This window comes from Adiantum capillus-veneris, chromosome 29, assembly GCF_014529385.1.
Source record: "Adiantum capillus-veneris isolate H3 chromosome 29, ASM1452938v2, whole genome shotgun sequence".
Classification (NCBI taxonomy): Eukaryota; Viridiplantae; Streptophyta; class Polypodiopsida; order Polypodiales; family Pteridaceae; genus Adiantum; species Adiantum capillus-veneris.
The window spans coordinates 36455095-36471758 of NC_140959.1; positions in this window are offsets into that span (position 1 = coordinate 36455095).

The window sequence follows — 16664 nt, forward strand, 5'->3', positions numbered from 1 at the left end:
TTTTCTTTGCTTTTTAGAAGATAACCTTAACCTTCTTTCCTCTCCTTTGCTCCTTTACTTCAAAATATTTTTTGGTGATGCTTTTGGTATTTTGGACGGTCCTCCCTCTAGTTTAAGTGGGCTTCTTAAGCAATATGGGCACCCTCTTAAAGAGCACATTAAAAATCTCCCATGCTATTTCCACTTCTGAAGCCTTAATTCTAGATGTACATTTTTTAAAGGGCCCATCATTTGCTACACAAGTTATACTTGATGCACATTGGCATCAAAAAAGTCTCAATTCTTATAACTACATTCCATGGCAATCTTGGCACCCCACACATCAAGAAGTTGCTTTCATCCTTTGTGAGCTTAAAAGATACATCAGAGAAAGTTCACTTTCTGGGTTCATCTCTATTCGCAACTTGTTCTTCGCTAGGCTAAGGGCTAAAGGATATCCCTCCCCTCTCTTAAGGGCTTTCTTTCTGTACATCTCTTACGGTTATAGATTCTTGCTCGTTAAAAGGAACTCTAAAACAAAATCCCCCCCTACCCTTGTCAAAATTCCCTTTTCCCCCCACACCCGCCAGCTCAACTTAGCTCGCTCCATTAAGAAAAACCTCGTCAAATGGTTATCCAATGATCTTGAACTCTCACATATTTCCAAACCTGTTATTTGTTGGCTAAACTCATCTAACCTTGGCAAACACCTTTCCATGAGCAACCTCCACACGTTCTTTATGCAGCACACTTTGGACCATGGCAATCAAGCATTCTCCTCGACTTCAATCGCTTAAGATGATACCACTTTTCCAACAACAGTCCTTAGATTTTTTTCTTTATTTTTGAAATATAGTCCTAGATGCTCTCCTTGAGTTGGACTAGTCCCATCTTTTCTCTCTTTAATTTCCTTACACCCTTGTTTTCCCTCCATATTTATGGCAAGGTACATTCTTGTTTATATCAAATCCCTCTCTTTAGTTACAACCTACCCATTTACATTGTAAAGAATTCTCCCTCCCAAAAGAGTCTCTATCTCTCTTAAATTTTGTACCCTGTTGGGAAATGGAGACTCACTCCTGAACTCCCCTACTTAAACCCCCTCCCTTCCCTCTGTACAGTTTACACCATTGATGAGCTTCTTTAATGCGAAATGTGTTTGGTGTAAACCTTTGGCTATATCTTCGCGCCCCCCCCCCCCCCCCCCCCCCCCCCCCCCCCCAAAAAAAAAAAAAAAAACTCACACACGCCTTTATTTTCACCTTTGTTCCCTTTTTTTTGGCAAGACAGGCTCGCTAAGTTATTTTTAAACATAAAGCTTCTTAGGGTTTTTTTGTTAAACCCATAGATGTACAACGCAGGACTTGCCTCTAACTATTACCTTCTTTTCTCGACGGCTAATCTCCCAGACTTTTCACTTTCATGTGGCAACCGCACCGTCCCTCCTTTTTCTTGATCTTTTCACCATATTTTCTTTACCACTCACGACTAGAATGATTCTTCTTAACTCTCATTTAAAATGGTAGGAATCCTCCCTAATTCACTTTAACGTTTAAATGGTGTGGCTGGACCTTTTGTCATAGGTTGGTGGGAGGTACAACATGCTGTCATTTTATGTGCTGTCATACTCTTCTGTGGTATTTTCTTCTTTGCCACTGTCGACCATCCCGCAACCTCACCATTGCCATAGCCACCCCTTATGAATCTACTCCATGCTTCCTTTCATTACGAGCACACCTGCAAACCTTCATTTTCATAGTGCACCAACACCACACTCCTGCCCGCTAGATTTTGCTCCTTCTTTTGCTTGCTAGACGTTCCATATCCGCTACCTTTCTTATCGCCTTGTGAGTTCCCTCAGACTGTTCTCGTCTCTCATACCTATAATGCATCCCCAATGTTTTGATTGGCGTCAACTTACTCTTGCCCACCTGCAACTCTTCCTCTATAACTGTCTGTCATCAACCACAATCGCCTTTGTGCTTGCCGTGTTTGCTGCTGGCGTCTCTCACCCCTACAACTCGTCTACCAACACAATTTTTTACGCACCTTGCACTCCTTCATTAGCAGCAATTCGTCAGAGTTTCTACAAACCCACACCTTCTGCTCCAGGGGAAACAAGCTCGCATTGTGCGTCATCGGCCCAATTTGTCATCTCTTCATCACAATCAATGTTTGCCTGCATGACGTCAGTCCACATTTGATTCAGTAGGCAGGGCTTTTGGTGGCAAAACACATAGGAGTTACTACATGACTCAATAGCAACAACCCCAACTAAGCAAGTAAATAGTGGAGAGCAACAACTCTCCTACTGAATAAGGTGAACCTAGTGGAACATTCAAAAATAGCATCACTCCTTGCCAAGCATCAAGAAGTACTAACCTCTCTGTAAAGCAACAACAACATAGCAGCTTGGCTCCTTTGGTTGCTTTCAACTCCTTCAAGGCTGCTTTAGTTATTGTTGGTGTGATAGGTAACTTTCCATCTTTTGTCTTTAAACCCTTCCTATTGCTATAGTTGAGCAACTTGTAGCAGTGACATATGGCTATCACCTCTCCTGTGGTTATTCCCCCTCCCTGCTCAACTGTTTCTACGGCCTTAGCGGCGCTAACCATGCAAGGCCGATTGCATGATACCTCCGAACCTATGGTCACTTCAGAAGTAACCTCGAGCACCCCTTCAATTAGTCCTTCTCCCCTGACCTTCCTCACCAACGTGCCTAGCCTACATACATCCTCGTCATCACATTCCCCTTCTACAAACCCTCCGGCATTGACAATGTTCCCTCCAAAGCTTGCCTCCTTCGCAAGTAGTCCCCTCCTTGGATTCATCTTGGCGGCCACTTACATCAACACTCTCACTCATGGGAAAATCTCCTTGGGGACGAATACTCCCACCCCAGGGACCTCTTCAAGAAAAACCTTCTTTAGCCCGGAGGAGATTCAAGGGTTGATGGCCAACTTGCCCCTTGAGGATCTCAATCAACTGTCCCTCCCTCAACGAAAAGCCTTGTCTTGGCAAGCTCCTCTAGCACTATCCCAAATGGCAATCCCTCCCTCACCTTTCCATCCTCCTTTGGCTCCATCTCCACACCCTCTTCTTCCTTCACCTTTGCTGCGGCCTTAACCAGTAGTCCACCCCAAATACCTCTCCCTATTCTACGCGCCAGGAACAAACCGACGGAATTCAACAAGATTGTGGCCCTCTCCTTCAAAAGGGCCGCCGATGTTTTCTCTAGCAAAACGACCAATAGTCCTTTGCATGAATTGAGCAAAGGCAGGGCCGGTGGCTTGCGCAATGGATGTGCTGCTTCACATTGTATCTTGCTAGATAATTTTGGCTATCAGTGTCTCACCAGTGAGTCCAACCACTAAGGCTTGGGTTGTGATGAAGGGTCTCCAAGAGGAGGGAATGGCAGCGAGTACCAACATCAGCTGGAGACTATCATTTAATTTAAGGCTTGAAAACAGAGCATTATCAAGAAGTGTACGCCAATATTCGACAAATTGAGGTGTGTCTTGCTTCTCTATGAGCCCAACAACAAGGAGTTTCTTGAGCGTAATGACACAAGTGATGAGGTCCTCATAATGGTAGGTGGAGTGCAAGAAGGTCCAAATTGCGATTGATGTTTGACAACACCGTACCATTTGGAGTTACCCGTCACTTAGGTGTAGCATCAGCTCCACCTGGGGTTGCAGGTCTTTGGTTCTCTTGGTGCGGGCTTGGCAGTGGTGCCATCCACAATTTTCCACAGTGATGTTTGCTTGAGTAAGAGGGTAACACCTGTGGCCTAGGTGAGGTAATTTGCACCAATAAGATTATCAAGATAATAACTTTTGAAAGTGGCTGGAATGACGGAAGCGTGTGATTGCTGAGCCATGCTATTTGTCCGAATCAAGTAGCAAGCAAGAACAGAGGCAGGGAAGGGAACTGTGGTGGCGTGGGTGGGTAGCATACACATGTGAATGTCTATGGATGGTCAGACGACACTCTTTTGAATATTGGACTTATAATCTATTGATGGACTTTAGCTTTGATCGGTACCTTTTTGTATGGTAAGCGTATGAAAAAAATGAGGCTATATAGCCCCTTCTATTGTTAGTTATGCTGGCATAATTGCAAGGGGATCCCTTGAGCGAATACCCCTCTTACCAGACTCATGTGAAATTGAAATTGATCATAGTGCATCACGAAGTGCCCTAATGGAATAACTATGTTAAGGAAGATGACCGTTGTTTACCTGTAGTCCCACTGTAAAATGGGTTAAATCATGAATGTTGTAGGTTCTAAATGAAAAGATTTCTAAGATTCTCATCACGTGTAATGTTACTTGTAACCAAAAATACCAATAAATTTATGATGGCACAACCTTGTGGCTAAGGAGTACCACACTAAGGGTCAAAAATCAACCTTATCCCCCTCTCTCTACTCACAACTGCTTCCATACGTGCGCATCCCTCTCTTGCCACCATACCATTCCCCCTATTCACACTCACCCTGCTCATTTATGTGTGTTCTTGCCACTACTTTGTCGCATGTGCTCTTGGAAGCTACCGGCTCCTTCCACATGCACGCCTAGAAGACCCCCCCCCTATGGGGGTTGTCTTGACGAAGTGTACATGTGAGGAATGCATGCAAGAGAGGGGAGAAGAGAATTGGGGGATGGTTCGTGGATAGGAAAGTGAGAGAGTAAGTCAAATCTCTCACTTTCGCTCCCTATATCGATTAGGGAGAAATAAAGTAAGGGTGGTTTCCCACGGCCACCTGGCCTACATCCCAACAACCTCCCACTTGAAGGTCATGGTGACCAATAGTGGAATCAGTATAGTTAGTCTATACAAAGTTGATGAAGCATCACCTAGGCTTCATCCTACACCCATAAGTTCTATGCAATGTGTAAATTGCTCTGAGGCTAGGCTCTTCGTGAGAGCATATGCAGGGTTGTCGTTAGTATGAACCTTGACAAGCTCGATACGCTTGCCAGCCAATGCATCTCATCTGAAATGGTATCTGACCTCTATGTGTTTTGACTTTGAGTGAAACATCCAATTCTTTGCCAAAGCAATGGCACTCTGACTATCACAATGCAGTACTAGAACCTTATGAATGCCCAAATCTCCCACTAGACGAGCTAACCATAAGGCTTCCTTGATTGCGTCAAACACAACAACATATTTTGCCTCAGTGGTAGATAAATACGTGTAGTCTTGGAGTTACAATCTCCAAGAGATAGCTGCTCCAGCAAACATGAGCACATAGCCAGATATGAATCTTTTACGATCCACACAACCCACATAATCCGCATCCTTGTAACCTACAATCGATGCATCGTTGTTTCCGAAGCGTAAACACTTGCTAGCTGTATCCTTCAAGTATCTGAGGATTTTCTTCACTGCTTCCCAAATGCTTATTGCTAGGGTTTTCCATGTATCTACTAACCACTCTCAGTGCATGTGTAATGTCTGGTCTTGTGGCTACCATAGAGTACATCAAACTTCCAACTGCTGAAGAATATGGCACTTTTTCCATATCCTCTTTCTCAGCAACTATCTTGGGAGAATCTTCCTTGCTAAGTTTGGAGTATGCTTGCATTGGGGTGCTCAGTGACTTCCCCCCTGCATACTAAAACATTGCAAGACTTTGTGAATGTACTTTTCTTGAGATAATTCAAGAATTTCACGTTGCCTGCCTCTCTTGATGTGCATACCAAGAAAGTGATTGGCATTTCCTAAATCTTTCATGGAAAACTGAGTGCTTAGCTTCTTTTTCAACTGATTGACCTCGTCAATTGATTTGCTTGTGATAAGCATATCATCTACATACAAGATCAAGATGATTAAAGAACCATCGTTCAACCTCTTTGCGTATAAGAAGTGATCTTCTTGACTTCTTGTGTAATCCTGAGACGGCATGAATTTGTCAAATTTTTTATAGCCCAAACCGCTCGGGCGCACGTGATACTCTTACAAAGCGTCTCAGTGCCTGACTGCTAGACTATGCTCTCTTCGGAGCAATAGTAGTATCTTGCACTTGAGGATTAGGTGCAACACTACTGAATTGAGCTGGTTCGGAGGATACATCCTCAAAATGAACGTGTCTGTACTCAACTTCTTTAATGGGCTTTTTTGATTCATTGAAAATGACATGTGAGCTACAAATGACTTTGTTGGATTCTGGGTGCCAGAGCCGATAGCCCATCTCTCCATTTGCACCTCAATCTTTACCGTACTTTTGCCTTTGCAAGAATTATCTTTTTTCATGTTTTTCTGATCTCTTGGAAAACTGTGACAATCCTTTTTGTAATGACCCTTCTTATGGCAATAGTAACACTCGACATTTATGGCACTTGCGGTCTCTACTTGAGTTCTTATGTTTGCTAGGACTACGAGGATTTTTCTCTCTACTTTTGCTTTTGTATTTGTTATTGTCACGGTCTCTTGCCTTCGTTGAACTACCAGCCATATATGCATCTCCATGACTAGCACTGTTGAGAGATTTACATCGAATTTCTTAAGTGAGCAACGCATTTGTGACATCATTGAACACTAACTTGCCATTCGGAGCCGAATTACAAATGGATGTGCAAAAGTTGTCCCATGAACTGGGTAGAGAGCATAACAAGAATATAGACTTGGGTTTGTTGTCAAACTCCTTAAATCCCTGAGATGTCAACTGACTGAACAAGGAGTTGAACTCATTTAAGTGACTAGAAACTATGCTACCTTCTTTCATGTTGAGCTTCATAAGTTTTTTCATTAGAAAATCTTTGCTGGATACACTTTTTCTCTCCCATGATGAACATAAGCTATCTCAAAGGTTCTTGGTTGTTGTCTTCCCTATGATAGTGAAGAACACTCACTCGGCTAGATGTAGATGTATTGTAGCCATGGCTCTCGTATCCAAAATCTCCCACTGAGCTTGTGTATAGTCATCATCCCCTGCACACTCTTTCAACGATTCTAATAGGCCTCTGTTTGTCAAAACATCTTTCTTGCACTCTTTCCACATGGTGAAGTTGCTTCCATCGAACTTGTGAATGAAATACTCCTCCTTTTTTGAAGAAGAAGTCATCGCTAGACAAGAGGGTTCGAGAGGTGCCAAACTATGCTGCAAAAAATTGGGCACAGTAACCTTCGTATCGGGAGTAAAATCTCAATCGATAAAGGCTCAAAGGTGCCAACAATAAAAAGACACGACTCGCGAGAAGGAAATCCGACAGAGTGTCCTTTGCATGAGGAGTCAAATCTCAACTCAAAATACGCATAAATGTGCCAATTGCACTAACTAAGCATCAAAAACTAATACTTCCACTGCCAATGTGATCGGCAACTCGGCGTCAAAAGAATATGAAACCGTCGAGATACATTTTCTATGGCGAGGGTACCAAAAGTGGAGAACTCCAGCTACCTGTATCACCGAAGGTGTCTCAACATTCGAGCACACCCCAGCTCAAATAAAACCTCACGCTATCGACCCTCCAAAGGCTAACGTAGACGGAAATGGACTAGCCACAATCTCAAAAAGGGCTCTTCCAGTCCGAGTCTCAAAAACGGCCGGAAAAAATTACCAAAATAGCCAAAAATGGCCCCACACCTAGTACAAAGGGAAGTGTTCGTTACTCAACATACATGAGTAAACCGGGCTCAAACAGGCGCCAAGAACTGCTACATGCAGTAAAAGTGATCCATGCGGGGATATCGACTCTCTCAAAAGAGCTCAGTAGCACTAGGTGTGCTCACACAAAAATACATCTGTCAATGCATTTGTCCACAGAGAATCTGCTGTCGAAATGACTGTCAAATCGCCTGTGAAAGCGTTGTGTCTGGAACCTGGAGAATCTATGTGTAAACTGGCTGAAAAGCCCTCTCTAACCTGCATGTTGGTGTCGCTATGTGCTGATTTTGATCGCCGGTTGGAAATATGCTAATCAAATAGCCGCCAAAGGTGTCGTAGTTAAAAGCAGTGCCGTAGAGCGTGATCGGTGCGCTCGGTGCCAATGTCGGGTGTCACTCCTCTATGGTAGAGGCACCTCACCCGTGCGTGTGACGAGCACAACTGTCGATCACGAAAAAAATCGTCCACGTGAAACCAGTGTCGGGTCGGATGTCGAAAATCCACCTGTAATGGGAGTAATGTCGAGCCGATACCGAAACGTGAGAGTCGGTGTCAAAATGGCTCTAATCGCCTTGCCACACCCAGAGAGAGAGAGAGAGAGAGAGAGAGAGAGAGAGAGAGAGAGAGAGAGAGAGAGAGAGAGAGAGAGAGAGAGAGAGAGAGAGAGAGAGAGAGAGAGAGAGAGAGAGAGAGAGTGGAAACCCTCACCTGGTATGGCCTGCGTCCCTGCACCTGCGCCATCTCTCTCTTCCTCTCTTCCCTTGTCGGCCTCTGTCTCTCCTTGACGTGCGTCTCTTGTCCACCCTCCCATGTATAGTGAGACGGGCAAAGCCAACTCCTCCTTAGCTACAAAAAACAGCCTCTCTCCACGAAAACGGTGGGGATGGCACGTGGAGAGAGAGAGAGAGAGAGAGAGAGAGAGAGAGAGAGAGAGAGAGAGAGAGAGAGAGTCTCCTGTCCTCTTTGCACCATCGTGGACTCACATCTGCATCATCGTGGGCTCGCCTCTGCTTTGGTTGCACCTCAGCCCTGGTGCTGCTCTACACCAGCCAATGTCTTGCATGCCATGGTCTTGCCTGACCACCTTCCCTCGTAGCTCCCATGTGACGGTCTTGCCTGACCACGTGCCCTTGTAGCTCTCATGCAACGGTCCCTCACAGCCCTCTGCAGCAGCTGCACCTGTTCTAGTCCATGGGAAACACACACACACATGCAACCAACAACAAAAGCGTCACCTACTAATCCCCTCGGCTTGACACATGGCCGTTGGCTCCAACCTTCCCCCACCTGCTAGTTGACACTCGACTTTGTTTTCCTACTTTGGCAAAAGAAGAATCTTCTAAGATTCTCTTTAATCAAGCACCTAAAAATGATCGTACCAAACATACTACTCACTAATCCCTAGAAAGGTGGATTCCCTTTATGTTATCTCCCCTCCTCTTGTGTCCAAAACTGTGAAGATTTTGAAAAAGTCTTTCTCCACCTAAGAGGGGCCCATCACAGAACTGTTTTTGGGTTACCCCCTCCCTCGAATAACTTTAGCTCAAAGAGATAAAGTTAGCATTACCCTCCTTGTGTGTCAGCGTGATAAAATTTCAATCATATTAGTCCCATCATGTCTTGTCTAACTGTTAACTCCTCTCATGGAGGCCCCTTTAGAATCTAGATGATCAAATTTCCTCAATGTAGAGATGAAAACGAAAAGTGCTCGTAGAACTTTGCATATTTGCATAAATTTTGACCATTCTCGCATATTTTACCAGATTTTCAATTTACCTTAATATTCTAAATTTTCCATCAGCTCTTGGCCAAACTGAGGTAAACCATCCTTAAACATTGGTTGCTAGGTTGGTCTCAAGTAGGAAAGCATATCCAATTAACACCACCACCACCCCCCCCCCCCCCCCCAAAAGAAAAAGAAAAAAAAACACACACACACCCAAGCCCACCCACCTACCAACCGAAAGACCACATGGAGTTACTTAGATGTCATCAGTAGATTACATATCTTTGATATGGTTTTTGATATAAATATATTGTAGCCCTAATAGGCCTCCCCGATTTTGGAAAGCCCTATTATTGATCTATGAAATATTTACAAATAAAGCGATGTTTTGAAAGTGGCGTGGTCTTTTATAAAATATTTTAAATAGTTTGAACCAATACACCATTAGACTACATAGATTTCCTGGTGCACAATAAAAGGTTCAGCATGTGCACACCATTTCGAAATCATTTGGCTTTGATGATAAGGTATTGTTAATTGTCCAATGATTATCTTGACATCAAATCAATTTTATGCCAAGCTTGACGACATGTCTTATAAAGCAATATTTCCATGATTGCATCACAAATAAACAAAGATTAAGTGATAAAGTTCAATGTGTGCCAATGTGTCGCCCTTTTTGTGTGCATAGTTGAAAGTGTCACATAAATTTTTGTTCCAACTGTTGCCAGCGTGGGGAATCGTTATGGATTACCTCTCCCTAACTTCACTAATTGTACCTCAAAATGGTGTAGTTAAGGATCTCCCTTGGAGCTAAGTGACACCTATATTTAATGCGGTGTCAGACTCTATGCGGTCTAGTTTAGAAGGTGCAAAATCTTTAGCTGTGAGAGTTCGTAATGAGAGTTACAAACACTTTGTGAAAAAACGTTTGTGGAGAATCACCAACCCTCTTTCTAAGGGTGACATAAAATCTAAGAGCGTTTGTGACAGCAAAGTCATTAACCCTCGTTTTAAGGGTGATAGAAAATCTAAGAGCGTTCGTGATAGCAAAGTCACAAACCCTCTTTCCTATCGTGCTTGGAGTTTGCTTGTTTTTGTAGTCGCGATTATGAGAGGATCACCAAATCACATACAATTTCACTTTAAAATACCATTTGAAAACACTAAAGTTTCAGCCATGAAACTTCAATGCTCATACAATCACAATTCTCAATCAAAACCCAAACCTCTTTCATGGTATCATGTAGTCTCGCTCCCAATTACATAATCGTAACATCAAACTATTGAAAGGAATGCTCGAGCTTCCACCTTTACGACGATAATTTTTTGATTTTGCAGAGATTTATGAGCTTCTAAATTGAAGCCCACACACCATTTTGATAAGAAAAAACCCTAATTCACTCCCTCACAAGCTTAGATACAAGATTGTGAAGAGGCGGGACTGGAGCACACATAGATTGGGTAACCATGGAAGCTATTACACAGTAGAGAAAAATTGTAGGTTTTCTTTGTAAAAAGCATCCCTCTCTCTCTTATCCACGGCAATATGAGTTGATGGGTCAATTTTGGATCATTTTGCCACTTTGGACCAAAACTAAGCCATTTTCAGCTCATTTTTTACCGAAAAAATATCATTTTTGATGCGAAAAATCCCCAACGGAGTTAGGAAAATCTCTAAATTTGTGGGAGCACTTGCATAAGCATAAAAATCATAGATAAGCATCATTTTCATCAATATACCATTTTGGATCACTTTCCTTGCAATCCTGCAAACAACGACATCTGTTAACTGCTATTTTTGACAGTTTTTGTTGGCATCAGCCTTTACAGGCGAGATGAGTGTGCCACCATGAAACACTTGGACTATGTACATTGTCAAACCAAATTAAGCATCTTATCAAGTGAAAAAGCACGCAAATGAGCCACATCTAGGGCCACGACTCCCCGGATAGGTATGTATATGATAGCGACCGCAGCCACGGCACGACAACGGGGAGGGGTAATGGGATCAATGGTCGGGGTTGGGGGGCGGAATCTTGAGGCGCACAAAACCTGGTCAGTGGAAAAAATGAGGCACACCGCAAGAAAGCGACGCGTATTAAACGTGACCAACAAGAAAAACGAGACGGGCGAGGAGATTTGAACCCGTGACCTTGCCATCCGAGTTTAGAGTCACATAGGCTAACCACCTCAGCCGCGCATGCATTGTGTATCAACAACCGTTTTTACAACAGTATATTGTAAGTCAACATGCATTGCTCACGATGTCCAAGTTTAGTGCGTGTCCATGTTTAGTTTTTAATTTGATATTTACGACTGCGATCTTTTCGGCTTTTGCACGTGAACTTATCCGCCTTTGATCCCATTGCCTCCCCCTCTTAAATATAGGTGTTACATAGTGCTAAAGAGAAATCTCCCTCTCACCCAATTTTATGAGTGTATCATCAAATGTCTTTTCAATCACTTCTTATCTCTTACCCCCTCCCTTGTGTGGGGCGTACCTTAAAAACTTAGGGCTAGGTCGTGTACATACTCTCATTTGCATTTTGCCCTATAGCTTCCACTGATAGCTTGCTATCGTTTCATAGTTAAATGCTCACAAACTCTATAAAAAGACATGCTTGGGTTGTTGTTTTGCGAGTAAAGCATGGCAACCGCCAAACTCTTGACGTTGCAACCATTTCACGGTTTGTTTTTGGATCTTTTGACCTACATTTTGACCGTCATCCTGGTGTCAAGGCCATTGGTTGGTAATCAAGAGCATAGTCTGCAGGCGACCTAGCCCTTAAATAGGGTGTGAAAAAGATAATTTTCTTGGCCTTACTTTTTAAGGTCAACCCAATGATGAAACCAATGGACTACTTCAACTGTCATGTTTCTTATTCTAAATTTTACAACACTAAAGTTGCCGATCCGTAAAGCAACAAAATGAAGGAACAAAATCAGAGAAGATTGTAATTTAAGGGCATCTTCTAAGTCAAAGTTTTGTTAATTTGTAGTTGATCATCTTCTCAAGAACCCTTCAACTTCTTTGACTTCTAAACCCTAAGAAATTTTATGAATTTTGGGAAAGGGAAGAAAGATAGTCCACAAACTGTTTGTTTATATTTCTTGAGGATGCTTGAAGACTTATTTTTCTCATAGAAATAAATCCACTCACAAAAGTATTTTGATACAATAGAGAGATGGTTTTTCCACATTGAAGCTCAAATATGACTTGAGACTGCTGAACATTAAGAATTCTTTGTGGTTACATTACAAGAGGCTATTCATATTAGCGACGCTCACACAGCGACGTTTAAAAAAAAAATTCCCAACGTCGCTATGAGCGTCGTAAATTTACAAGTAAATTTGCGATGTTCATAGCGACGTCGATTGAGCTAAAAAAATAACAGAGAGCGCTCAAAAACTCAGATCTCAAATCTGAGTTTTTCGATGCCCTCAAGCAAGGAGCAGGTAACGCTCTCCCTCTCTCTCTCTCTCTTTCTTCTCCACACACACACACACACACACACACACGAGGAGAGGAAGGAGAGCTAGGTATGCTCCTTCCCTCTCCTCACTCTCATGTTCCCTTCCCCTCTTTCTCTCTCCCTCTCTCTCTCTCTCACACACACACACATAATGTTTTTGAGAGAGAGAGAGAGTACAAACATAAACAAAAACGCACACACACATACATAAACAAAGAATGCACACACACATTGAGAGAGGAAAAGAGAGAGAGAGCATGCATAAACAAAAAACGCACACATTGAGAGAGGAAAAGAGAGAGAGAGAACATGCATAAACAAAAAACGCACACATTGAGAGAGGAAAAGAGAGAGAAAACATGCATAAACAAAAAAACGCACACACATTGAGAGAGAAAGAGAGAGAAACTAATTTAACGTCGTAGGAAACTAATTAAAATTAAAAGACCTAAAGATCTAGCCGACGAGGAGTTGAACTCAAGACCTATTATTCAAGAGGGAAATGGCATAACCAATCTATCATACTTGGCATGGGTGATAGAAAGGTTATACCATTTATCTCTTTTTATTGGCACACACATCCACACACACGCGCACACACAAGAAGAAGAGAGTTATAACGTCGTAAGAAACTATCCTAAAGACGTTAAAGATTAGGTTAGATGTAGACTTACGTTAAATTAGATTTAGGTTTATTTAAGTTAAATTAGATTAGATTTAGGTTTATTTTTAAATAGATTTACGTTTATTTACGCTAGATTTAGATTTACGTTATATTAGATTAGATTTAGGTCTCCATAGACTGTGATGCCTGCATGAAGCGGGTGAAGAAAGCCCTCAATGGAATATAGGGTATTGCTGCCTTCACTCATGGTGGGCTCCGTCGATCCAAAAGTACTGGTGAAATGTCTTCAGAAGATAGGGAAGAAGGTGGATCTTCAGGGCGGCAAGAGTCACTACATCCCCGACACAATGACCATCTAGACAACCTTTAGTCATTCAACAGCAACTTCAAAGTTAGTAACAAGAGCAAGAACGGTCTAAAGGGCCAATTGCTGTCGTCAGATGTGGATGGAGATGAGGCAGCATCACCGCCGGAAGTTAACTCTCACATCTTTAGTGATGAGAATGCCAACTCTTGCCGAGTTATGTGAAAAATTATGTGTTAAATCAGTTTTAAGGTTCTTATAATCCCTGTTAGTTTAGTTCTTTGTTTTTAATATAACATAATTTACGTTAGATTTAGATTTATGTTATATTAGATTAGACTTAGGTTTATTTAGGTTTACCCACACACACACACACACACACACACACACACACACACACACACACACACACACACACACACACACACACACAAAAGAAGAAGAGAGTTTTAACGTCGTAGGAAACTATCCCAAAAGACGTTAAAGATTAGGTTAGATATAGACTTACGTTAAATTAGATTTAGGTTTATTTTTAGTTAGATTTACATTTATTTAGATTTACGCTTATTTACGTTAGATCGAGTCCACGCAAGAATTACTTACAGTTTAAGGTTTAGAGTTAGACGAACAGTGAAAAGATGTTAAGATGCTGTGAAGTGCTACTGCTAGAGAAGAGGCAAAGGGGTTTTGTCCACTACATGCAGTATCATGTAGACGTGGGTCTGTAGATTTCTTGTACCCACAAATATAGGTATTGACCAATAAAGACGAGATTATAACCCGGTGGTTCTGATCTCCGTGCACCTCTAGACCGAGGTGTGCGGGGATTGGACATGACTAGAGAATGTGAGGTAAAGAGAGAGAGAGAGAGAGAGAGAGAGAGAGAGAGAGAGAGAGAGAGACGAAGAATGCCAATAGAATATTTAATTTGTTGTCCAGGTTATAAGATTTTTATCCTCATTATGAGTAGTGACGAGGATGTGGGACCGTCCAACCGAAACACCTATCTCTCAACGAGGGTCTTATGTCCTTGTAATCAATGCAAGCATGCTGTGCGACGGACAAGACGTGTTTCTTTGCAGCACGTTCGCGAATTTGGCGAGTTCGATCCATCTATTATAGATCGAGTTGTTGCCAATTATAACTCGTCGGACTCTGACGCTGGCCAACAAGCAGCAATCTTGCAACCCAATAGACATGTTCGCAGGCGCTTTGGTCAAGCAGCATATGTGAGGCCACAAGATGTAGCCTCTGACAGCTCGGGGGATGATCATACAGAGCACATTCCCAACGAGGCAATGTTTGAGCCCGAGATTGATGAAATGATCGAGACGATCATGGATTCAGAAAGGCTTATCTATGATGATATGAAAAGTGAAGCCGATACGCCATTGTATAATGGAGCACGTATGTCTAGATTGAAAACACTCCTGGTTCTTCTCAACATGCAGGCAAAGTTTGGATGGAGTGACACTAGCGTCACAGCGCTTTTCAGGTGATCTATTACAATTAGTTTACTTTAATAAAACACTAAATGTATAATGATCTGATAGATTTTTACATGACTGTATCATATTTTTATGTCGTGTAGATTGCTTAAAGAGCACATACTACCAGCTGACAATGTGATGCCAGATTCCCGAGATGAAGCAAGAAAGATTTTGCGAAACTTGGGGATGGATTACAATTCTATCCACGCTTGTCCTAATGACTGCATTCTTTTCAGAGGGGAATACATAGACATGGAGAAGTGTCCGAAATGTGATTCCGAAAGATATCGAGTAGATCTCCACGGGACAAAAATTCCACAAAAGGTTTTGTGACATTTTCCTCTGCTTCCTCGCATCAAGCATTTCTTCGAATGTAAGTCCATGGCCGCCCTAGCATCATGGCATGAGGAGAATAAATCTTCGGATGGTGTGCTACGAATTCCTGCAGATTGCGCAGCCTGGAAACATATAGATGGAACATGGTCGGATTTTGCCAGGGAAGCTCGAAATTTGCGCTTAGGCCTGGCTATGGATGGCATAAATCCATTTGGTCAAAGATCAACATCTTACAGTGTATGGCCCGTTGTCATCGTCAACTACAACATTCCCCTGTGGTTGACTACGAAGAAGGGGCACCTATGGCTAAGCTTGATTGTGCCAGGGCGATATAAAGTGGGGAATATGGATGTGTATCTTCGTCCACTATTTGAAGAGCTACAACAATTGTGGATTGGCATAGAGGTGGTGGATATGAGCCGACACACAGGACGACGGAATGCTTTGATCAGAGGCATTCTAATGTGGACCATGCATGACTATCCCGGGCTAACAGAACGCTCAGGTGATCTATTGACACTCCTCACTCAGACACTGTAAATCTTGTTTTTTCCCATAGTTGATCTATTATTATGTGTATACATGCAGGGCTTCAAACAAGCGGATACAGAGCATGTGTCACATGTGGACCTAGACTGAATGCACGTAGAGCGCCCTCACTGAAGAAGCAAATCTACGAAGGTCATCAAGCGTATCTTCCAGAGAATCATGTGTTACGCGACGGCTTTTTGGGAAGAGAGCCACCAAGGATGTCTGCACAAGCATGGTTAGAGCAGAAGGAGATGTGCGATGACGGATTGCCTCCAGGGATGAAGAGACTATCTCTATGGTACGAGTTACCATACTGGCCCCGACTCATGATCAATCACTTGCTCGATCCAATGCACATATTCAAGAATGTGGGTAATCTACTATGGGACCATCTGACCGGCAAGAAAGATACTTTGGGAGCCATAGTTGACCTTAGAAATGTGGATCGTATGGAGCAATATTGGCCGCAAACAGCGTCTGATGGATCGATAAAACTTCCTAAAGCACCATGGATTTTCATAGGAGCCCAAGAACGCAAAGTAAAAGAGACCATTCGATCTTTGGGGACCCCCACTGGCGTAAT